The sequence below is a fragment of the Aedes albopictus genome, chromosome 2 (genome assembly GCF_035046485.1).
Source record: "Aedes albopictus strain Foshan chromosome 2, AalbF5, whole genome shotgun sequence".
Taxonomy (NCBI): domain Eukaryota; kingdom Metazoa; phylum Arthropoda; class Insecta; order Diptera; family Culicidae; genus Aedes; species Aedes albopictus.
Window position 1 is genome coordinate 185,020,138 of NC_085137.1, and position 25,258 is coordinate 185,045,395.

The 25,258-nt window shown below is 40.6% G+C and overlaps 1 protein-coding gene across 1 annotated transcript in view; it reads right to left on the reverse strand.

Annotated features, from left to right (window-relative positions):
- Positions 1–24,165, reverse strand: part of LOC115258767 (alpha-protein kinase 1) — a 567,285-nt gene extending 543,120 nt beyond the window's left edge. Inside the window, exon 1 of the mRNA XM_029859165.2 lies at positions 22,988–24,165. The gene's annotated coding sequence lies outside the window, so the exon portion shown is untranslated. The remainder of the gene's footprint in view (positions 1–22,987) is intronic.
- Between the last annotated feature and the right edge of the window lie 1,093 nt (positions 24,166–25,258).

Genomic DNA, 25,258 nt, shown 5'->3' on the forward strand with positions numbered 1-25,258 from the left:
AACAGACGAATATCGGCGACTCGGTAGATAGAGGTTGCGGTAGTTGATGATCAGGCAGCAGCAGCAACAGCAGTTCCACTTAAAACTGCGCGCTTTCAAGGAAACCAAAACAAAGGCCAATCCATGTTGTTACCTACCCGCTGCTGGCGCAGGACCAGACCATCTTCGCGCCCCCGACATCGATCGCCCGCCGTTGTGTAGCATCTTTTTCTTGATTTATCGGCTACATGCGAAGAGAAGATATCTAACCACAACCAGCAGCGCGACGCGACGGACACTGAGCCCGAGCTCGAGAAGCAAGCAGAGTGTGATTAAAGAAGTTTTTCCCGTGGATTCGATTCGGCCGGACACCGAACCGATCATCATGCAGCGGAGGCGTGGCGGAGTCGTGAGTTGGGGCAGCCGTTTAACAATATCGCTGTTGGAAGCACAGTTCGAATGATTGCTGGGAAGCAGGATGGGATGTCCCGAGTGAGGAAATATGTTAGAAGTGTTCGCATTTATGATCTAATATTCCATAAGCATTTACACTAAAGAAAAACAATGTGAAAATTGACAACTAACGTAATCTATTTTCAGGAAAAAAAAATCTGACGAGATTCGAACATGTGAATCCGTATTCGCTGGACTGACGCTTTTACCAGTCAAGCCACAGCACAAGCAAGGATTTGAAGGTATAAAATGCCGTAGAAAAACCAAATTCGAGTCAATAACACCTTATTTTGTGTATGTTCTCGAATAGTTCACTTTGAGATTTAGTCATCCAGATAAATACTCCCTAAATCTACCATATTTCTACACTTCGTCAAAACTTCAAAACTTCATGTTGCTCCTTTTCAGTCGGGTTCCACTCAGCTACAATAAAATTAAAACTTTGAACTTCGCGCTCCGAACAAGCTTGCTGTAGATGGGTACTGGCCGAACGGAGCCACGACCGACCAGCAGCGCGGCAAAACTCTACAACAGACCCAAAGTCGGCGATTTTGTTCCAATAAAAATAAGGCACTCGCGCACAAAGCATTCGCACAGGCAGCACAGCACGGCAGTTGGAGGAAACAAGAAAAATACAAGTTAACGGGTTTGGAGTTTTCATTTTTCATTTGTACGTTTGTCCGGCGAAAGACAGATGTGAGTTGGTTGAGCTTGAGCACCGCCAGCCAGCCAGCCACGCCGAAGAGTATAGGGAATAAAAAAGAGGGCAAAGAGAAGAAGTTTCACTGAGGTTTTTTTTTTCTTCTTGCTTCATACGCAAGTTTGGATAACAGACAGATAAAGTTTTGTAAAATTGTTGCATGTGCATCGAAGCACCGAAAATGGGAAAACTTTCCCCTCCCAGGCGCGCTGGCGCTGATGACGGGCCATTGATGATCGGTGAAATTGGGTGTCTGCAACGGATGTTACCTAATCTGAAGGTGAGAGCAAATCTATATTATTTATTAGTTTCGAGAGGGCGCAAATGGTTTCGCGTTATCAGTGATTGGGACAATGCAGTCATCAAATTATGGATTAGCCAGCAATAGAATCGATCTGTTACACGAACATCTATTTAACCAAACCATACTTAGAGCTATAAAGACGTGGATAGTTAGCATGACCATGCTAAGGATGATGGGTTCGATTCCCGGTCGGTCCAGGAACATTCCCTTTAAAGGAAACTTTCTTGACTTTCTTAGGCATAGAGTATCTTAATGCTTGCCACATACAAAAAAAAACCTACAGTAGGAACAGTGCAGAGTCTATCATTAATGTGACCTTCTGGATTCCAGGTCTAAATTTTAGCTCGGATTGGAAGATCGATGATGGATACACGCACAGTGATCATCTGGTGATTCGATACAGGGTGAAACACCGAGGAAGACGGCCACAGCCGAAGGTAATCGACCGTCATCGGAGATGGCTAGCTCGAGCTTCGATAAGCCGGCATTTCTGAAACGACTGCTTATGGAGAGTAACACCGCCGATCTAGCCAGCGACGATCTAGTCGGAATCCTAAGCCGTGCATGCTACGCCGCAATACCAAGACGATCCCTACCCAGTAATAGACTCAAACTGGTATACTGCTGGTGTCCAGAAATCGCAATACTCCGTGTATCCTGTCTTAGAGCTATTAGTATTAGATGGGGGTAGAATGGAACGAAGTGAGGGTTACTGGGCACTATGAGCAACCTTAGAGAAGATCGGGTAACCAACCCCGGTGGGAGCTTTGGCCGTAGGCTGACAGTAAAGGGGGGTTTGCTTCGGCAAACCTGAGCGTCTGTTCTCCAGGAGGAGCGGCTCACAACAGCGTCTGATCCCCATGTTAGGGGCGGCTGATCTAAGTCCGAGTGCCAGGGAAGGACTCTAAGCTCAACTGTGCACTATGGTCCTCCGGAAAGTGGTGTCAGGCCCTACGAACCAGCCGTAAAAAACCATTGCAACGGAAAATCAGCAACAGAATAATACGAACCGAGACCAACGGCAACGACCCCAGCGAACAAAATAGGACTTGCGATTAGAAACTCGGTACGTGGAACTGCCGATTTCTAAACTTCATTGGGAGAACCCGCATACTAGCCGATCTACTGAAGGACCGCGGGTTCGGCATCGTAGCGCTGCAGGAGGTGTGTTGGACAGGATCCATGATGCGAACGTTTAGAGGTAATCTTACCATCTGCCAGAGTTGCGGCAACACACGTGAGCTGGGAACAGCTTTTATAGTGATGGGCGACATGCAGAGGCGCGTGATCGATTGGTGGCCGATCGACAAAAGAATGTGCAGGTTAAGGATCAAGGGCCGATTCTTCAACTTCAGCATAATAAACGTGCACAGCCCACATTCCGGAAGTACTGATGATGACAAGGACGCATTTTACGCGCAGCTCGAACGCGAGTACGATCGCTGCCCAAGCCGCGGCGTCAAGATCATCTTAGGAGATTTGAACGCTCAGGTAGGCTAGGAGGAGGAATTCAGACCGACGATTGGTGAGTTCAGCGCCCACCAGCAGATGAACGAAAACGGCCTACTACTCTCTACGTCTACTACTTTCCCCAACACATCCTCCCTTATCATTACACCTGGAGATCATCACAACAGACGGAGTCTCAAATCACCACGTTCTGATTGACGTACGGCACTTCTCCGACATTATCGACGTCAGGACCTATCGTGGCGCCAACATCCACTCCGACCACTATCTGGTGATGGTCAAACTGCGCCCAAAACTATCCGTCATCAACAATGTACGGTACCGGCGACCGCCACGGTACAACCTAGAGCGACTGAAACAACCGGATGTCGCCTCAGCATACGCGCAGAATCTCGAGGCCGCGTTGCCAGACGAGGGCGAGCTCGATGAGGCCCCCCTAGAGTACAGTGAAAGCAGTCATCAACGACGCAGCCGAGAGCACCATCGGGTACATGGAACGGAATCGACGAAACGAATGGTTCGACGAAGAATGCAGAACTTTTTTGGAGGAGAAGAACGCAGCGAGGGTGGTAATGCTGCAGCAAGGGACCCGACAGAACGTGGAACGTTACAAACAGAAGCGGAAACAGCAGACCCGCCTCTTTCGAGAGAAAAAGCGCCGCCTGGAAGAAGCGGACTATGAAGAAATGGAACTGCTGTGCTGTTCCCAAGAAACACGGAAGTTCTATCAGAAGCTCAACGCATCCCGCAACGGCTTCGTGCCGCGAGCCGAAATATGCAGGGATAAAGACGGAGGCCTCTTGACGGACGGACGTGAGGTGATCGAAAGGTGGAAGCAGCACTTCGATCAGTACCTGAACGGCGTGGAGAACGTAGGCACGGGAGCCCACGGCAACGGAAGAAACGACGACGCCAGTGCAGCGGAGGACGGAAATGAACCAACTCCCACGCTGAGGGAAGTTAAGGATGCCATTCAAGAGCTCAAAACCAAAAAAGCAGCTGGTAAGGATGGTATCGCAGCTGAACTCATCAAGATGGGCCCACCTGTCTGCATCGGCTGACAGTCAGGATCTGGGAAAGTAAAGTCACCCCGGAAACGAACGGCGATCTTATTGCAATAGCAAAGTCGCTCAAGTAGTACAAGGCGCAGGGTTTGGACGGTATCCCGACAGTAGCCATCAAGACGGCCATCGAGGCGAGCTCTGACATGTTCAGAATGATTATGCAGATGTGCATAGACAGAGGCGAATTTCCGGAGAGGTGGAAAAGGCAAACATTTGGTTATACTGCCCTAACCCGGGAAGCCACCTGGTGACCCGTCGGCATTTAGACCTATCTGACTTCTGGACACCGCACTGCCGGGAAGCTGTTGAAATAAATCATTCTGTCGAGTCTGATTGTCAATACACTAAAACCTCCATTTAGGTAAAATCAATTAAGGTCCTTCCATTTAGGTAACGTTACCTGTGATAACGTCAAAAATTGCAATAAATAAATCAATTGTTGACAAAAAAGGCAATTTTTCCCACCAAATAAACTTCGAATGTTCTTTAAATAAATCCAATTTTCCATAACAAAATAAAAAAATCACAATAAAAGGTTTTCTAAGAAGTATTATTTAATTCAAAAAATGCAATGAAAAAATGACTGAATTACCAATGAAAAACAAATGCAGCAAGTATGAGGCAGTGAAATGCTGAATCGCACTTATAGAGCGATTCCAAGCAACAGCATCAAAATTAAGGAAAATTTTTAATTCATGATTTTCTATTGAACTGAAACTTTGCACAGTTTTTCAGTTCCATCTAAATCGCCATTTTTCGATATCAAATTTTTATTTAGAGCCACGACTAACTTTTCAAAAGGGTGTATGTGAAAATGGTTCAAAAATATTCAAAAATATGCACAGCAAAAACGGATTGTTCGATTGTTATGAATTTTTCAGCAAAGTTAGATAGCTAAATGGTGATTTCTAAGAAAATATACACTGTGAAAAAAAATCTATTTTATCATTGAAAAACATCATTTTTGTCACAAAAACTCAAATATCTCAAAACCCTATCTTTTTACCAACTTGAATTTTTTAGGGAAAACGGTCCATTGTATTAGCAATCTACCATAAAAATTTGGTGATGGTAAACTAATAAACAAAAAAGTTATAACATTTCAAAAATTTCACAATTTTTACATTTAGTAAAAAAAATTTTTCTGTGTAAATTATTTCGGCCGGGAATCGCGATTTGATGCTGATTTTATTGTTCAGCAAAGTTAGATAACTAAATGGCGATTCCTAAGAAAATATACACTGTGAAAAAAATCTTTTTTAACATTAAAAAATATCATTTTTGTCACAAAAACTCAAATATCTCAAAACCCTATCTTTTTACCAACGTAATTTTTTAGAGAAAACGGTCCATTGTATTAGCAATCTACCATGAAAATAAACAAAAAAGTTATGACAATTCAAACATTTCACAATTTTCACATTTAGTAATAATTTTTTTTAGTGTAAATTATTTCGGCCGGAAATTGAAGTTTGATGCTGATTTTATTGTTAATGGCCTTGCGTGAGTAAAACAAGTTGTTTTTATTATATATTATATATACATATAATATAATATACTATGTACCGTAATGTTCCGATTTTATCACGCCCTCCGCGCATTAGTCGTTTATTCATTAATTTGCTGTTACATTTGAGGACAAGTGTTTTCCCTCTTCTTCAAGATGAATGTTGAAAGCGTGTTTTGCAACGTTAAAAATATTGAAATGGGTATAGATGTTGAAGAATATTACAGGGCATTTTTGAAAAGGGGCGTAATTAAATTGTTTAAACAGATGTCGCTGATGGCAATTTCTCAGTTGTTGTCGTTTTCGAACTTCCTGCGCCCTGCTTTACCGATGATATACAGATGGCTCGTTTGTCAAATTCTAGACGGCAGGACGTGCAAATGCGTAATTTTGTACACAATGTGGACATTTGGGCATAACCAGTCTCTTTCAGTTTATCTATGGTGCTTTCGGTTAGATTTCGTAACTCTTTTGAACATTTTTTTTCATCAAACGGTCTACAAGAGAGCGTTGAGTTGAAGACCTTTGAGAAAGCGACTGTTCATCTTGTTCGTTAGATTATAATAAACAAAATCACTTATTAATTTTAACTTACTTGTTTGGTGTTGGTGGTTGAAGAAAAAAAATACTATAAAATTTTTAATATTCATAGCGGTAGTATTTTTTTGTTTTTTTCGTGAGCATTGTCAGGTATGTATACAGACAAACAAACGTAACACTGGCGAAATTTTCATTGACCACGCCTTCAACGATCATTTTGAATCTTGGTTGTGGCTTTCATAACAAGAAGAGCGCCCATCGTTTTTCTTTGCGTTTGACGTTTCACACTAGCGCCTTCTGATGACGATATTGCACAACGCAGTGTTTCGTGAAACATTTCCACCAGGTGGTGATAGTGTGAACTGGACGATGAATTTTCACTAAAATTGTTCTAGACGTTTCGTCTGTTTGTCTGTGGTATGTACCTCTTATGCATTTGTTGCTGTTGAAGTTACTCGCATTCTTCCGATCATAAAGTCTGTTCTCTACACACTTAATTTTGATTACCGCACCGAGTTCGGTAATTTTTTGACGAGATTAAAACTGCTGAGCACCGAACTCGTTCAGCAAAAATGCAGTGTTTACCTTTTCCATACGATTTTGACAGTTGTTTTACTGAGCCTCAGTAAAATCGATTACCGAAACTACCGAGATCGTACTGCTGTTATAATCTCGTCAAAAAAGTACCGAACAGGCAATTCAGAAATAAGTGTGTAAGAGGGATTTTTTTTTGCGGATAAACTAGACGTATACGCGTATAAAAAAACTTTTATTATACAGCTTTTGTCTTAAAAATAAATTCAATTCCATTTTTCTTATAATCAACAGCTTTTCAAAACTATCAAGGGATTTTTTCACCAGGCACGTACAATAAAAAGTATGACAATCTCAATATTTTTGATCACAACACTGGATCGCGTCTAAGTTTAAAATAGATACTATAGTAATTACGAATAATCAAACTAAAGTATCATGAAAACAACTTGTTTAATTCAGGCGGTAGCCTTTACAATCAAATCAGCATCAAAATATAATTCTCGAAATAATTTACACAGAAAAAAAATTTTTTTTTTGTTACTAAATGTAAAAATTGTGAAATGTTTGAAATGTCATAACTTTTTTGTTTATCAGTTTACCATCACCAAAATTTTATGGTAGATAGCTGATATAATGGGCCATTTCCCCTAAAAAATTGAAGTTGGTAAAAAGATAGGGTTTTGAGATATTTGAGTTTTTGTGACAAATATCATATTTTTTCAAAGTAGAAAAAGAAATTTTTTACAGTGTATATTTTCTAAGGAATCATCATTTAGTTATCTAACTTTGCTGATAAATTTATAACAATCGAACAATCCGTTTTTGCTGTACAGCTTTTAGAATATTTTAGAACTATTTTCGCATACACCCTTTTGAAAAGTTAGTCGTGAGTGAATATGAAGGTTTAATATCAAAAAATGGCGATTTATATGAAATTGAAAAACTGTGCAAAGTTTCAGATATTTTTGAAATGGTCGCTCAGGATCGACTGACATGACTCCGTGGAATTCCTCTATATGTCTGAAACGACTGAAAAGACTGTATAACTATGATTGCAATTTTCTGAGCAATTACTTGCTGTCCGAACTCGCTATCATTTGTCGAACCTAATAAAGGGAAAAACGTTAAGATTCTTGAATTTTGAAAACCTGAATAGCTAGAAGCTTGTCGTCTTCAACAAAGTTAACCAGTGGATTGCAAATTAACTGGTAAGAAAGACCTTGGTTCCAAATTCCCCTCTAGGTGACATATAGTGTGAAAGAAAATCATGTTCTTACATCTTAGAACTCTAACTAGCTCGAAGGAAATCATCAGCAAAATTGACTAGCAGGCTAAGAGGCATGTTGGTCAAGAGATACAAATCTCTTGAAATTTGAAATTGTTAGAAAGTACCGTGCCGTGTCGACAAACTTGTTAAAAAAAAATCAAAACTAGCTAACAATACAGACCTATGTTCGAAATTCATTCGCTAAATGGCGCTGAATTCAAAATGCTGGAGTTCCTGAATAATTAGATTTATACAATTCTCAAGCTCAAGAAGCTCATAATTCAATTTTCTAAATTTGAGACTTTTTTATATGCTGGAACTAGAAGGAACTAGAATATTAGAATTCCATATATTCTTAATTTTAAATTTGAGAAGATAACTAATTGCGGAGTTATCGTTCCGGTTCCTCATCCGATGCGAGGTTGTGAATCCATTGGTCATAGAAAATTTCGAAAAGCTGCTCGAACAGAACCCTCAAACTCGTTTTATGAGTGTGTACTACTGGTACATGACGCTGGAGGTAAGCCCATCTCCGGTTAACACCAATCGTGACAACTTCTCAAGCTTCGACAGTTGCTCTGTAGATCTTGATCTGTCCATGAAGGATGAGATCACCGGAATACCAGAATCTTTTCGTTCCGTGTGTATTCCACAAATTTTTGCAAGTAAGTTCGGGCATGTTAGCAGGGACAGACAGTTCTTCACAGACGGTTCGAAAACCGATGATTCGAGTGGTTTCGGTGTCTACAACGAATTTCATAGCGTCACCTACATGCTTCAAAAGCCATGTTCGGTATACATTGCTGAGCTAGCTAAACTATCAACTATCAATTCTGACTATACACAGGCTTGATAATCCTCCTCGAAATCAAAAGAGTTTTGCAACATGCTCTAGAGCGGTGTTTTGTCTTTGCCTCGTCGCGAAGGAGCGAACGAACCTTAAACAGAGAGGCAATAAAAACAGAGCGAGGAAGAGGGGCACGAAAAAAGAGCCGATGATTATTTCGGGTTTTTGAGTGCGATTTTCGCCTCGAGAGTCTTTCTTTGTATGGGAGTGGAACTCGCGAGAGCTTTTTGAGTGTGAGTGGACGTGAGAAACACAACAAGCAATTATGAGTGTTGGACGAACTCCTCGCTGCGCGGCAAGCTCGCGCTCGGTGCTGTTGAGGATTTGCGTTGTGATTTCTGAGTTTTATTTTCACTCCTCAAAAAATCGCCAAAATCGCTTCCTCATTTTCTCGCGAGGGAGTTTCTGTCAAGCCTGACTATACATGTCAATGGTTGCTCCTCCGTGATTGATCTGAACTGGTACCAATTGTACTGAGATCCAACCGAATAAGGGGCTGGGACATTCCACTTATTCTCAAAGTGCAATTTTAGCAGCTCATACATATTCGATCAATAACGGCGCCGGCCAAGTCCTTATAGTCAGCTGGGAAGGGAAAGGAATGTTAGAGTGTACTGGTTGTTGCTACTAGAGACCGAGAGCACTCTGCGTCCCCACAACCCGCACGGACTGGGGTATTTGTTAGACGGAAAGGATGGCAGATCTGGGAGTCACCGTTGGGTCGGTGATGCGATCCATGGATAGGGGTTATTTATAGTGTTCGTGATAGATTGTGTGGTGAATAAGGTCAAGCGGCACAGCACGCTTTGGTTGCATAACTTAACAGGCGTTATATATACGCTGTGCTGTGAGTAGAAGTCGGAAGGGAGGGAAACGACTTTTTTTCAATTCGTTTCTGGTTCTAGCAATGGCTATGAACATATGGATATACATGAGTTGTATATGTAGAGAAGAGAGAGCGAGAGAAAGTGGATAGAAAGATACAAAGTAGGATGAAAAGGACGGGCCAGGGATTGAACCCATGACCTTCTGCATACGAATCAGAAGCGGTAGCCACTAGACCACCAAGCCCGTCGTCGGTATACATTGCTGAGCTAGCGGCTATATACTACACCTTAGAGTACATTCGCACTCTTCCACCTGAGCACTAGGGGAAGGTGGGGTAATATGCACCCCCTAAGCAAACGTGGCCCTATAGCTGAGATTAAGACGATTTTATGGGTGTCTTACGTTTTGAAAGTTAGTTTACTTATTTTACTAAGAGACGCCAACTTTTGGTCCGCGTGATATCAATTTTACCGTATCAAATTAACAATTTAAAAAAGTGTTATGTTTTGGGTGCTGAAAAACTGTTGGGGGCAAAACGCACCTTGAGGTGGGGCAATATGACCTCTGGCATTTTCCGCTTTGAATTCTAATGAGATACCAGGCGGCTCCATCTAACTATTCACGGCAGCAAATGGAAGGTGTAGGAGGCGGATGGTAGTTAATGGGTTGATTCCATATAATCAGCGCGCAATTGCTTAAATTGCCAATCTTTCCAAATGTGGAAAATCATCGTTTTCCACGCTTTTCATTCGAATATTCTTTGCATTCTTGGGCTTGTCCGGCTCAGTTTTACGTCTAGTTTGCTTGCATCGAATGGAGCTTTACTTATATAATGAAATAGCGTGGGGGCGTTTTGCCCTGGGGGTGCGTATTACCCCAGGTTACCCTACTTCATTTTTACCGACAGTCTAAGCTCTCTGGAGGCTGTTCGGTCAATGAAACCGATGAAGCACTCAGCGTACTTCCTGAATGGGATACGTCTTGAGTGCTTTGTCCAAACGCTCATACATCATCACCATAGCTTGGGTCCCTTCACATTGCTCAATTCCGGGCAATGAGAAAGCGGACTCTCTGGCTAAGGTGGGCGTTAGCGGAGGCGATATTTACGAGCGTCAAATCGCCTTCGACGATTTTTTTTGCATTGGCCCGTCAGGAGGCCTTGATCAGCTGGCAACACAAATGGAGAGATGGAGAGATGGGTAGATGGTTGCACTCCATCATTCCACAGGTGTCGAAGAAGCCATGGTTCAAAGGGTTGGATTTAGGCCGCGATTTCATTCGTGTAATGTGTCCTCTGATGTCCAACCACTATTTGTTGAATGCACATACCTTCCGTATTGGGCTCTCAGAAAGCAATCTCTGTGTCTGTGGCGTAGCTTACCAGGATATCGAACATGTCGTGTGGGGATGCAATGAGTATCGTGAGGTCAGATCTGAGCTGCATGAAATTCTCCAGGTCCGAGGAAAACAACAGAAACCCGTTAGAGAAGTGTTGGCAGGACTTGATTTGGAATACATGAACCTGATTTACCAGTTTTTGAAACGTGTTGATGTCAGAGTTTGATGTAGTACGTTCCTTGTTTTCGTTGTCTGTCTTTTGGTTTTGTTGTTCGACCCTGTCTGTCGTCGCCCCCCTTCCGTTTGTCCTCTTCTTGTCGTTGTTTACCAATAAAGTCCTTTCTTTTTGGTTCCGTTACAGATATGGATAATTTGTCCCTTCAATGTTTTTAGTATAAGTTAGCAAATAATTTAGTTTTAAACCCATAAACCCGTCCTTCCCAATTTTATTTTATTTTATTTTTTTCAATCCTTAACCTCGAAATAGCCGCGAGTACTTCGGCTTCCCAAACTAACATAGTCTTAAGGCAGTAATAAATTGTAAAATGTAAAATCAATGTAAAAACAAAAGATTTCGGCTCAGTTATGCCTATGTGGCGCCCGAGCCTTCCAAATAAACGAATAAGTAAAAAAAAAAAACAAATTGCTTCTAAAATCATCATCTAGCTGTCTATTTTCTGAAAAAAAAAAACACTTGTAAACCATGAAACCTGTTAGGATTGCTTAGTAACGCACAGTGGGACGAAGTAAAAAAAAAGTGGGACATTGGGATTTGCGGCAAAATTGTTCATTTTAGCCATTCAATGTCTTCGGAAGAGTTTCATAAGCAACATAAGAAGCATAAAATGTAATACTTCCTTAAAAAGTGTTTGTTCGTTATAACTTTTTTCTTTCCTTTTTTTCGGTTTTGCAACGAACGTTCAGGAAAACTGTAGATATTATAAAAATGCACATCTTTTCTGAAGGGTGTACAAATTCTATCTCATCGTTTTAATGTAGCACGGCCATTTCCTCACTTTTATAGTACAAACTTCAAAAGCGCGCAACTTTAAAAATAGCAGATATTGACAGCGAATTTTCGGAACATTTAAACCGTTACTCATACAATATCGAGGCACATAAAAAAACAACACGGGGTCGTGAGGGATTCTTAGAATTAATCAAATAACAATGGTATCTTTAAAACAGTTTTTCTGGTATAACTTTCTTGTATTATTTTTTATATTTTCTGATGTTCTGTAATGTTGTAGTGATTTTAAACTACAGAGTCTTGCGGAAAACAGTTTTGGGCTATCTTTTCGATTCAGCATAAACAATATTTTTTCACTTTTTTTCTCTAATTTGATCGTAATGGATCTAATACGGTATACAATTAAATTTAATACACAAACATACAATAAAATTATTGTATTCTTCCGACAGCCGGCTGGCGGAAGACTAAACCATATCAAGGGTTGCATAGCTCACATCATTTACCAATGTGAATCCAGATCTATGTAACTTTCTATCCCTTCCCTTCCTTTGTAACAAACTTCCTTTCTGTGACAACCGTGGGGATGCGGAGGTACACACGGTCTCTAGTAGCAACGGATGTCACACCAACATTCCTTCCCTTCCCCGATGACCGTAAGGACGTGGCCGGCGCCGGTACTGACAATATAAAGTTTTGAACCTTCAAAATTGCACATTGAGGATGGAAAGCTACACCCAGGCCCCATCCATTTGGTTCCCTGTGCAATGTTGACTGTTCTGGTCAGTAACGGAGTAGCAACTACGAATTGTACGGTCATCTCATGCTCATGCTCATGCTCATGCTCTAATTTGATCGTAATGGATCTAAATAAAAATTGATCTGTTTACGATCTTCTTCTTAAACGTATATTTTTGAAGCCTTCGCACTTAAATTCAGAAATTGATCTCGGTAAACGGTTTACCGAGAATCCAACAGCTGATATCTCGGTAAAATATTTACTGATTCTCGGTAAAAAAATTACCGAGATTTCGGTAAACCATGACCGAGTCTCGGAGAACTTTTCCGAGATCTCGGTAAAAAGTTGGATTACCGAGATCTCGGCAAAGTTTTAACGACATCTCGGTAAAACTTTTACCGAGATTCAGTAAAAATTATTACTGGATTCTCGGCTGTTGGATTCTCGGCAATCCGTTTGCTGAGGTCGGCGATTTAATTTAAGTGTGTTAACAACTTTGCAGAACATAGAAAAAATAAAAACTAATCCACGAAAGTTATACAGAAAAAAAAAGATTTAAAGAAGTCATTCCCAAGTAACATTTGATGAACAATTAGTCTTGTAGAGGTTTTGAGAACCGTCATAAAACTTAATACCCTTCCTTTCCGAAAATTGGTTGCTAAATTCTGCTACTCTTAATGTTGCACGTTTTGAAAAATTGCTGTACTACCTTGAAACGATGAGATTGAATTTTACACCCTTGGATATTGTAAAACGAACAAATTGAAACAAAAAAGTTATGTTGAAAAAACACTTTTAAGGGGGTATTACATTGTATACTTCAATTGTTGCTCATAACTTTGTAGATTTTTCAAAAAGACTTTATCTACAATGTTTCCAAAGACGTCATTCGGAGTGTGATTTTGGGCCAAATGGAAATGCCGATTTTTTCATTCGGATCGGCCGCGTCGTCGTCGTCAATTTGAATGTGCACATCGTCGTACCCATGTGTAGTTGAAGCGATTCAGTGTGATTTCGGAGAAGAGGCCAGTTAGTGGAAGATGCTGCAGCACATACGCACTGAACAGTCTGTGGACACTTGTATGGATGTTTATCGGTGAGCTCGTTTCATTTTATCATAATAATTATTGCCATATGATGTATAAGTTTCTGCACTGGTTGTTGTATATTTATATATCCAATATTGAAAAGTTCCCAATGCATTTTCAGTTGATAATAAATATTCTTCTCTCATTTTTTGTATTTACGTAAAATTTGAATGGTTCGTCAGTTCGATGTCGATCTCGATATGTGTAATATTTTATTCAAAATAATACGCGTTTTGATTCAAATAGGTTGCATGAATCACATTACTTACCAAAGTGAATCAAGATCATGTGACTTTTCTCCCTCCCCACTAACGAAAAGGGGAAGGAGTCCCGTGACAGTCGCAGAAAAGATGAGGTGATCTCGGTCTCTATTAGCAACGTACGTTCTTGAATGGGAGAGTTGTCGTAGATCGAATAAAAGACTTGTTACTAGTTCAGTGGTAAAATATCGAATGACTAGATTTATTAGCTCCTCCTGTATTTATATTACTCTAATGTCAGCTCTGGGATACTTAATCGCCTACTTGATCTAATATCGCCAGGGTCGCCTACTTGATTAATCTTCTACACTCCTCCTCGATGGAAGAATCCCAGCAGCTTGTCGGAAACGTGAAAGCTTGATGAATTGCAATGGTTTAGTCATCATATCAGCTATCATCTCTTCAGTTGACAAATATTGGGGTTCTATTATGCCTTCTTGTTTTAATTGCCTTACAAAGTGGTGTTTGGTTTCAACGTGTTTTGACTTACGATTGACGCCTGCTGCACCGATTTGTTTAATGCAGCTTTGATTGTCCTCGTGTATCTTGATTGGTAAATTCACAGGGATTCCAAGGTCGTCAAAGAGTCGCAGGATCCAGTTCAACTCCTTACAGCTTTCAGCCAGGGCCACATATTCTGCTTCCGTGCTGCTTAGTGTCACGTTGTCCTGTTTCCTCGAGCACCATGAAATCATCCCTCCTGCGTATTGGAACAAATATCCGGTGGTTGATTTTCTGTCCTTAGCATCGCCTGCCCAGTCAGCATCCACGTAGACTTCAAGCGGGGAAGTATTGGCGCCAAGATGCAATTCGTAATCCATGGTTCCTTTTAGATAACGTAAAATCCTTTTTGCTTCAACCCAATCCGACTGTGTTGGACAACTGGTCTTCCTTCCTAGGATTGAAACAGCTACTGCGATATCTGGGCGGGTGTTGACGGCCACATACAGCAATCCTCCTATCAGGCTAGCATACTGGTTGTTGTTTGGTAGCTCTGGTTTCTCCTCCTTTGGTAGTAGGTGGCCAGGATCCAAGGGAATTTTTGACTGTTTGGCTTCGTCCATGTAAAATCGTCCAAGTAGCTTCTGGATATACGCCTTTTGATTGAGAGCAACGCCATTTTCCGAACGAGTGACCTGGATTCCAAGGAAGTGCTTCATATTGCCCAGCGACGTTATTTGGAAGTTACGATTCAGGGCATCGATGATTTCTTGATATTCTTTTTCGGTTTTACATACCACAACAAAATCGTCTACGTATACAGCCAAATATGCAGTTCTTCCTTTTTCGTTTCGCACATACAAACAGGGATCATTGACGGATGGCTTGAACTTCAAACTGGCAAGTACTTTGTCCAACGTTTTGTTCCAAATTCTTGCAGATTGTTTTAGTCCATATAGTCCTTTGCGAAGCTTGCAAACTAAATTCTTGTCGCCGATTTCACAGCCGGCTGGCTGACGCATGTAGACCAATTCTTCTAGTTCTCCGTTCAGGTATGCAGTTTTCACATCTGCATGTTTGATAAGCATGTTCCGTTGGGTCGCCACAGACAAAAGTGTTCTGAACGTTACCATTTTGACGACGGGGGCATAGACTTCATCATAATCGGTTCCAAATTTTTGAGTAAAGCCTTGAGCAACCAGTCTTGCTTTATAGCGGGCCACATTTCCGTGTTCGTCTAACTTACGCTTGAAAATCCATTTACATCCTACGGTTTTTCGTCCAGGTGGGAGTGGTACTAGATCCCACGTTTTATTCTCTTGGTGCGACATCAGCTCCTCCTTGATGGCACTTTTCCAAAGTTCACTTTCCGGTCCTTCCACGGCTTCCTTGAACGAGCGAGGTTCCGGAAGTTGGTTTTTAGCCATACCGACCTTGAAACGACTTGGAGCCACTCCTTTCGTACTTCTGTTGGATCTTCTTAAAGTATTGATCTCCACCACATCATCCTCGCTTTCAGCACTGGAGCTGGTTTCCCCTTCACTAGCGTCCACGAAAGAATCTTCATCATCATCGAACGTTGGTACAGGATTGTTACTGTCATTCTCCTTTGGTGTTCCCAAATCGATTTCAATATTTCCAGGCCGCTCCACTGCTTGGCTTTGAAGATCTTTTCCTTCGTTGATGAAACGTGCATCCCTGCTGCATGTGAGCTTGTTTGTTGATTGGTCCACGAAACGATAAGCTTTTTGAGAGTCCGCGTATCCAACAAAGGTAAGTTTCATTGCCTTTGAGTCTAGTTTTGTCCTTTTCTGGTCCGGTATGTGAACAAACGCTTGACTTCCAAACATTTGAACATGCTTCAGGTCAGGTTTCCTTCCAAACCATACTTCGTAGGGGGTTGATTTGATTGATCTTGTCGGGAGCAAATTTTGTATGTATGCTGCAGTATTGATAGCTTCAGCCCAAAAACGTACGTCCATGTTTGCTTCAATTAACATGCAGCGAGCCATTTCAACGAGTGTTCTGTTTTTCCGTTCTGCAATGCCATTTTGCTGGGGACTGTATGCTGCTGTATATTGCGGGGTGATCCCTTTACTGCGATAGAAACGACCAAGATGTTTGGATTTGTACTCTCCTCCTGAATCCGAGCGAATAATGGCCGGGGTTTTTCCAAATCGTGTTTCCGCCATTTGAACGAATTCCTGGATCTTTTCAGGTACTTCATCCTTTCGCTTCAAAAAATATACCTTCGTGAATCTCGTGAAATCATCAATCATAGTCATGAAATATCGTATTCCGCCGGGAGTGATCGTCTTCATGGGTCCACATACATCAGTATGCACCAAGTCGAGCATCTTCTTGGACTGTTCTCCGGTTTGCTTGGGGAACGGTAACCTGGACAGTTTTCCTTCGAGGCAGCATTCACAATCTTCGTCCACAGCGCATTTCTCGATCCGAATCCCGGTTGCTAGGTCCTCTCGCACGAGCTTCTGTATAGCATCCGGGTCCCGATGTCCAAGTTTCTTGTGCCACATGTGAATGCAATTTTTCGGGTGTTTCGTTTCAGCCTTCAGTGACTTGTTCGTCAGGAGATTCAAACGGTACAAACCTTCGCTTTTGTCTGCAGTAGCAACGACCTTGCCATTCTTCATAATCTTGCAGGTGTTTTGAGTGAACAGAACATCCGCACCCTTTTCAGTGAATCTTCCTACTGACACCAAATGAGCATCCAAACTCGGCACGTGCAAAACATCGGTAAGCTTCACTTCATGATGGTTACGAACGTCATCCAGACACATCAACGTGCAACTGCCTTTTCCAGCAACTGCTGCTTCGTTACCATCCGCCAACGTAACGGTAATTCCGGATAGCTCTGCGTAGTTTTCGAAAAAATCTTGTTCTCCACACATATGGCAGCTGGCTCCGGAATCGACGATCCACATATTCCTGGGCTTGATTTGTTTGTTGACGGTGAAACAATACGGTTGATCTTCATTCTCCTCGCGTACCACACGGGCTTTCGGTTTTGGTTTCGATGATGGCTGACGAAATTCATTCTTCGGACGAAATCCTTGATTCTCCTGTCGACGCTGACGGTTTGAAAACGGGCAATCTTTCATTTTATGTCCAGGCTTGTTACAGGAATGGCACAAGATCTGCTTTCTTCCAGCTTCAATCTTCAAAATTGATTCTCCGACGTTGTGCGTTCCGGAACGTTTCAAGGATTCGTCTATCAGCTTCGCTTTCACAAGTTCCATCGTAAGCTCGTTGTCGGACCGCGTCTCCAATGCCGTCGTCAAAGTGTCGTATGAGTCAGGCAGACTCCTCAAAACCATGGCTACCATCAGTGGCGGATCCAGTTTCTGACCAGCATTAGACAGGCGGGAGAAGAGCGATTCCATATCTTGAATATGACGTTCCATGTTTTCTCCATTGCGGTACTCCATTTGGCAAATTCGTTTGAGGATAGTGACCTTCGACGATAACGACGAATTTTGATGACGTTGCTTCAGAGCTTCCCAAGATTCTTTAGCAGTCTTGCAGTTCATGATGGTTGAGTGTTGACTGTCTTCAACGAATAACGCTATGGTTGCCCTTGCCCGGTCGTCCCCGGATTTCCAATCGGCGGTCACCGGCACGGGCGCTTGTTCCGAAATATACTTCCATAATGACTCCCGGATCAGCAACATTTCTGTCTTGAATCTCCAGCTTTCGTAGTTGGCGTTGTTCAGGCGCTCCAAAACGACCTTGTTCGCTTCCATCTTGAGCTGACCCAAAGTTTCGACCGGTTCGCTTCAGTGATTCTCCAAGACTGTTCAACTGATCCAAAGGCCCATAACCTCTTGAATGGGAGAGTTGTCGTAGATCGAATAAAAGACTTGTTACTAGTTCAGTGGTAAAATATCGAATGACTAGATTTATTAGCTCCTCCTGTATTTATATTACTCTAATGTCAGCTCTGGGATACTTAATCGCCTACTTGATCTAATATCGCCAGGGTCGCCTACTTGATTAATCTTCTACATACGTCACACTAACATTCCTTTCCTTCCTCGATGACCGTAAGGACGTGGCTGGTGCCGTTATTGACTTAATAAAATTTGGAATTCCTTAATAACTGTGCATATTGAGAGCGGTAGCTACTCCCAAGCACCGTTTGTTGGTTCCTTGTGCAATTTCTATTGTTCTGGTCAATCACGGAGTAGCCACTACGAATTGTACGATCATCTATGATAATGCTCATGCTCAATGTTTCCATAGACGTCATTCTATTTGGACAAATAAATATTGTTTTTTTTTTCATATGCTTAGCAAAAAAACGTTACACCTCTGAAAATACTTTAAAAAATATGGAATTCTTCCGAAGACATCGAATGGCTATAATCAATAGTTTTGCCGCTTAACCCAACGTTCCATTTATTCTAAATTCGTGCCACTGTGTAACGGTGGAAATTATTAGATTATAGAAGATAGCAGTAGAGCGATTCCAAGCAACAGCATCAAAATTAAGGAAATTTTTTAATTCATGATTTTCTATTGAACTGAAACTTTGCACAGTTTTTAAGTTCCATCTAAATCGTCATTTTCCGATATCAAATTTTTATTTTGAATCACGACTAACTTTTCAAAAGGGTGTATGTGAAAATGGTTCAAAAATATTCAAAAATCTGCACAGCCAAAATGGTTCGTTCGATTGCAATAAATTTTTCAGCAAAGTTAGATAACTAAATGGTGATTCCTAAGAAAATATACACTGTGAAAAAACATCTTTTTTAACATTAAAAAATATCATTTTTGTCACAAAAACTCAAATATCTCAAAACCCTATCTTTTTACCAACGTAATTTTTTTAGGGAAGACGGTCCATTGTATTAGCAATCTACCATAAAAATTTGGTGATGGTAAACTAATAAACAAAAAAGTTATAACATTTCAAACATTTCACAATTTTCACATTTAGTAATAATTTTTTTTAGTGTAAATTATTTCGGCCGGAAAGCGCAGTTTGATGCTGATTTTATTGTTAATGGCCTTGCGTGAGTAGAACAATCTGTTTTTATTATGTATTACATATGTATATTATATGTACAGTACTGTTCCGATTTTATCACGCCCTCCGCGCATTAGTTGTTTATTGATTAATTTGCTGTTACATTTGAGGACAAGTGTTTTCCCTCTTCTTCAAGATGAATGTTGAAAGCGTGTTTTGCAACGTTAAAAATATTGAAATGGGTATAAATGTTGAAGTATATTTCAAAGCATTTTTGAAAAGAGGCGTGATTAAATTGTTTAAACAGATGTCGCTGATGATACGGTGGCATGACTCTCTGCACTTAGCACTTCTGGCAATTTCTCAGTTGTTGTCGTTTTCGAACTTCCTGCGCCCTGCTTTACCGATGATATACAGATGGCTCGTTTGTCAAAGTCTAGACGGCAGGACGTGCAAATGCGTAAATTTGTATTCAATTTGGGCATAACCAGTCTCTTTCAGTTTATCTATGAGATTTCGTAACTCTTTTGAACATTTTTTTTCACAAGCGGTCTACAAGAGAGCGTTGAGTTGAAGACCTTTGAGAAAGCGACTGTTCATGTTGTTCGTTAGATTATAATAAACAAAATCACTTATTAGTTTTAACTGACTAGTTTGGTGTTGTTTGCTTGGACGAAGAAAAAATTTACTATAAAATTTTTAATATCCATAGCGGTAGTATTTTTTTGCTTTTTCGTGAGCATTTTCATGGTACATATGTATACAGTAAGGTGGCCCACACTTATATGAAAAACAAAAATTTCGAAAAATGCCAAGTCTTACCTTCTAAATCAGTTGTTTTGGAGTCCCAGAAGCTACGTTCAAAATTTGAGCAAAATCGGTTGAGCCTAAGGGGGCGCTCAAAACGCTTGAAGTTTGTATGGGAAAACTTGACCAAATGTATGCAGAAATTTTAAGTTTTCGAATTTTGCCGCCAGGTGGCGCTGTAAGCGTTCAATAATCAAACCCTTTGGTCTTATTGTAGGTGACTATATGCCAAACAACTTTGTCGAAGACCGCAAAGTGATCCAACTTCTGTGAAAAAAGTTATACCCTTGGTAAAGTGAGGATAAACTTTATTGTTGTTTTTCAAATACATGTAAAAGAATAATATCAATAATGAAATCTCACTACTTTGCCTCACTTTGCCTAGGGTATAACTTTTTTCACAGGCGTCGGATCACTTTGCGGTCTTCGACAAAGTTGTTTGGCATATAGTCACCTACAATAATACCAAAGGGTTTGATTATTGAACGCTTACAGCGCCACCTAGCGGCAAAATTAGAAAACTTAAAATTTCTACATTTGGCCAAGTTTTCCCATATAAACTTCAAGCGTTTTGAGCGCCCCCTTAGGCTCAACCGATTTTACTCAAATTTTGAACGTAGCTTCTGGGAGTCCTAAACAACTTATTTAGGAGGTAAGACTTAGCATTTTTCGAAATTTTTGCTTTTCATATAAGTGTGGGCCACCCTAGTATACAGACAAACAAACGTAACACTGACGAAATTTTCATTGACCACGCCTTTAACGATCATTTTGAATCTTGGTTGTGGCTTTCATAACCAGAAGAGTGCCCATCGTTTTTCTTTGCGTTTGACGTTTCACACTAGCGCCTTCTGATGACGATATTGCACAACGCAGTGTTTCGTGAAACATTTCCACCAGGTGGTGGTAGTGTGAACTGGGCGATGGATTTTCACGAAAATTGTTCTAGGCGTTTTGTCTGTTTGTCTGTGGTATGTACCTCTCATGCATTTGTTGTTGTTGAAGTTACTCGCATTTTTCCGATCATAAAGTCTGTTCTCTAAGGGCCGATTTCTTCACCTCGGCTTAACCCGTAAGCCAGGCTTACCCATATAGTTAAACCTGGCTTAACGCCTAAGCCAGGGTGAAGAAATCGACCCTAAGAGGTATTTTTTTGCAGATCAACTAGACGTATACGCGTATATATAAAACTTTTATTATGCAGCTTTCGTCTTCAAAATAAGTTTAATTCCATTTTTCTTATGATCCACAGCTTTTCAACACTATCAAGGGATTTTTTCACCAGTCACGTACAATAAAAAGTATGACAATCTCAATATTTTTGATCACAACACTGGATCGCGTGTAAGGTTCAAATAGATACTATAGTAATTATAAATAATCAAACAAAAATATCATGAAAACAACTTGTTTAATTCATGCGGTAGCCTTTACAATAAAATCAGCATCAAAATATAGTTCTCGAAATAATTTACACAGAAAAAAAATTTTTTTTGTTACTAAATGTAAAAATTGTGAAATGTTTGAAATGTCATAACTTTTTTGTTTATCAGTTTACCATCACCAAAATTTTATGGTAGATAGCTGATATAATGGGCCATTTTCCCTAAAAAATTGACGTTGGTAAAAAGATAGGGTTCTGAGATATTTGAGTTTTTGTGACAAAGATCATATTTTTTTATAGTAAAAAAAGAAATTTTTTACAGTGTATATTTTCTAAGGAATCATCATTTAGTTATCTAACTTTGCTGAAAAATTCATAACAATCGAACAATCCGTTTTTGCTGTACAGCTTTTAGAATATTTTTGAACTATTTTCGCATACACCCTTTTGAAAAGTTAGTCGTGAGTGAATATGAAGGTTTGATATCGAAAAATGGCGATTTAGATGAAATTGAAAAACTGTGCAAAGTTTCAGATATTTTTGAAATGGTCGCTCAGGATCGACTGACATGACTCCGTGGAATTCCTCAGTAGTGTCCTGAAGACATAATGTATATAAATGTAAAGCTATGCTCCTAAGCGTAAATAAAAAAACATCTATTAGATTTTCCGGAAAATGGATATCCTTGACAGCTTTTGATGACAACAAATATTTGCAAGCCAAAAAAAAAAAATCGGCGAAGTGCTCACAGTTTATAGTAGTACATAAGTGACCCGATTTTGTCAGCCCCTTTCCGGAACACATTTTTAGCTCCCATAGAAAATCTCAAGCGATATTCACACTTTTTATCACTGTATGATCTGCCTTTCAGCAGTAGTTTGATGATGATCTTAAATGAATTGATCAAAGTTTGACCATTAGGTAATGAGAGCAAAAAGTTCGGTGCAAAATGGGGCTGACAAAATAGGGTCCGTACTGTATTCATTAAGAGCTTTCCGCGAAATGGTTCAACAGCAAATACAAAAGAATTTCAAACTAAAATAGTGATGAAATGATTGCTTTAATTTATACACGATATTCCGATTAAATTTACGATCAATTTTCTAGGGCAGTTATAAAAGGATTACGCTCTGAAGTTTCAGGAGAAATCACTGTTGAAGCTCCATGGTGCACAACGTTAACACAACAGATTACATATGACGTTATTAGGGAACGTCTTACTATAAGTTGAGCTAGTTCGTCAGGTGGCTCTAGTTATTGAGCACTGAGGAGTTCATTCAAACATTCGACCAAAAACTTCATACGAACATTACCAACAACACGTATCATTAATACTGACACTTTTACTTTGCGTTTTGGCAAAGTGTAGTTACACAACTGCTTCAGATTTTAAGAAATTGTAGTCAGATTAAGCCTTCCAGAATAAGATTTAGTACTCTTAACTCCATTTATACTAAAACAGCAGACTCACCTTTTTTATATTTGCATGGAGGCCAAGGTTCCATCAAACAATTTTAAGTCAATGTTCGACACAGTTACTTCTTCACGTCGCCATCGAGTTGCATTGATGTAGCCTCAATTTGAAATCAAAATTCTTTCACGCCCCCAAAACTGCTACGGGGCCAAACTGGTGCTAATATTTCGAAAGATCATCGACACGCGAGTAGTGCCAACCAGTTATGCTTAGTTATTATGTAGACACATTCGTTTTATATTACACCACATCCACTAGCTTCCATCGCAGCCATTCAGCACCGGGAACCGAGCATTTATAGTGGCAATCAATCAATTACCATTGAGCGATCTCTTCCGATAGTGTGTGAATCACCGACCGACCACTTGAAACCCGTACACTACTGGAATGTTTGAATTTAACACTCTGGGCGAGCACCACTGAACACCCTGGAGTTGGAGTGGAGGTCAACCCTCCACTTAGCAAATATCGAAAATTGTTTAAACTCGTCAAATCAACGCACTAATTGACGGAGAAACATCTTTCCCGACAAACGAAAAACTTTCTTCTGGTCACTGATGATCTCTTCCCATCCATCCATTCACTCTTTTCTTTTGAATTTTCCTTCTTCACCTCACTTGAATGCACTTTTATTCATTCTCTCCACGGCACATCCATCCTCCATTCGTCTTTCTCTCTCGACTCAAAGAAGACTACACAGTAATGTATCGGAATGTGTCCGAAAACGAACACGCACAAACACAGTCTTCTACCGGTCGGAGCCGAGGGTCTTCCCTTGAGTCACGACTGGCGACGATCGCACGACCAGATTATACTGCACACTTCAGACAAAGATTTCTTCGGAATTGATAACACATCAACCCAAACAGAACACCTTCCCTGTGCACCCCGTGCACCTCGCTATCAAAGCTGTGTAGTGCCGTGATTAGGTTTATACCAACATATCTCTTCAACGAGCCACGCTTCTTCACACACCTTGATGACATCAACAATCAACACACACCTTCCACCTTCCAGCCTGTGCCAATAACATACGACACAACTCGCGAGAACACACGAAGCTACTACGCTGACTGCACTGTCGAACGGGTCGAACGCAACTGAACGGCTGGCTGGCGTCTTGTTTGGACTGGGCCAAAGCATCTGCTGAGCGGATGATGGTCTCAGTCGTCGTAGTCGCAGTCGGTCGGACTGGACTGTGGAAGTGCATCTCGTGGTAGTCAGTAAACCACGGCCCGAAGAAACGATAAGCGGTGGACACGAACCGAATCATCGGCAAGTGCAACAACGTTCGGGAGAAGTCGGATACACGAAGACGATATGCAATTGCCGAAGCAAAATGTAAACAAATGGTTCATTTTGCGGCGAAGCGAGTTGAATATGAAATTATGGAAATTATTCATGGAGTTGTGTTGGCTCTGTCAGGTTGGTAGACCTGCGCCCTGCGAGCGAAGGCAGTTCATTAGGAAATATGGCGAAAAATGAGCTACTCTTGGTTCGTTCGTTGATTGATTGTCCATAAATTTGCGGTATTATTCAGTTAGGGGGATTGCTCAAACCTTTAGAAACTAATTTGGTTTACTACACGAAGAAACTGAAAAACTCAAAATTAGGTACTTTTAAACTCAATTTTGAGTTCTTTTTCATCTTCCTTTTCATGGGCTCTTTCTATTGTTGTCAGAGAGTGAAGAGAGAAACACCCCAACTTTTGCAGTTCCGTGTGTCAAGCCAACACTGAGTTTCTAGCACAGTACTCAAATTTGAGTGAATACAACCTAGTCAAAATTTCGGTTGGGAGGAAAAAACTTAAAATTAGGTATTTTTTTCAAATGGAAGCAAGCGGGAACAACCCAACAAAAACATCGATTCCATCAACTCAAAATTGGCTTGACGCACGCAACCCCGAAGTTCGGTGGAAAGAACTCACTTTTGGGTAGTTTCGTCTCTCCGTGTATGGGCAATCCTTTGTTTACTTTTTTGAGTGAATTATTTATGGCCTAAGAGCTACTGGTTGTCAGAGAATCATTTCATTTATTATCGTCGCAGCACTAAATCGAATTCGTAAATTAAACATGCAAAGTTGCAGATACAAATTAAATTTGAATTGATTGTTAGTGTTCCGCATCAATAAGCTAATTTAAAGCTACATTTAGAGCTAATTTGTCTCTGAGATCCTCCCTGTAGATTAACTTGGGATCTTTCAGGATTTCTCCAGAAGTCCCTTCGAGATTGTTTCAGGGTATTCTTTCGGGAATATTTGAAGAACTC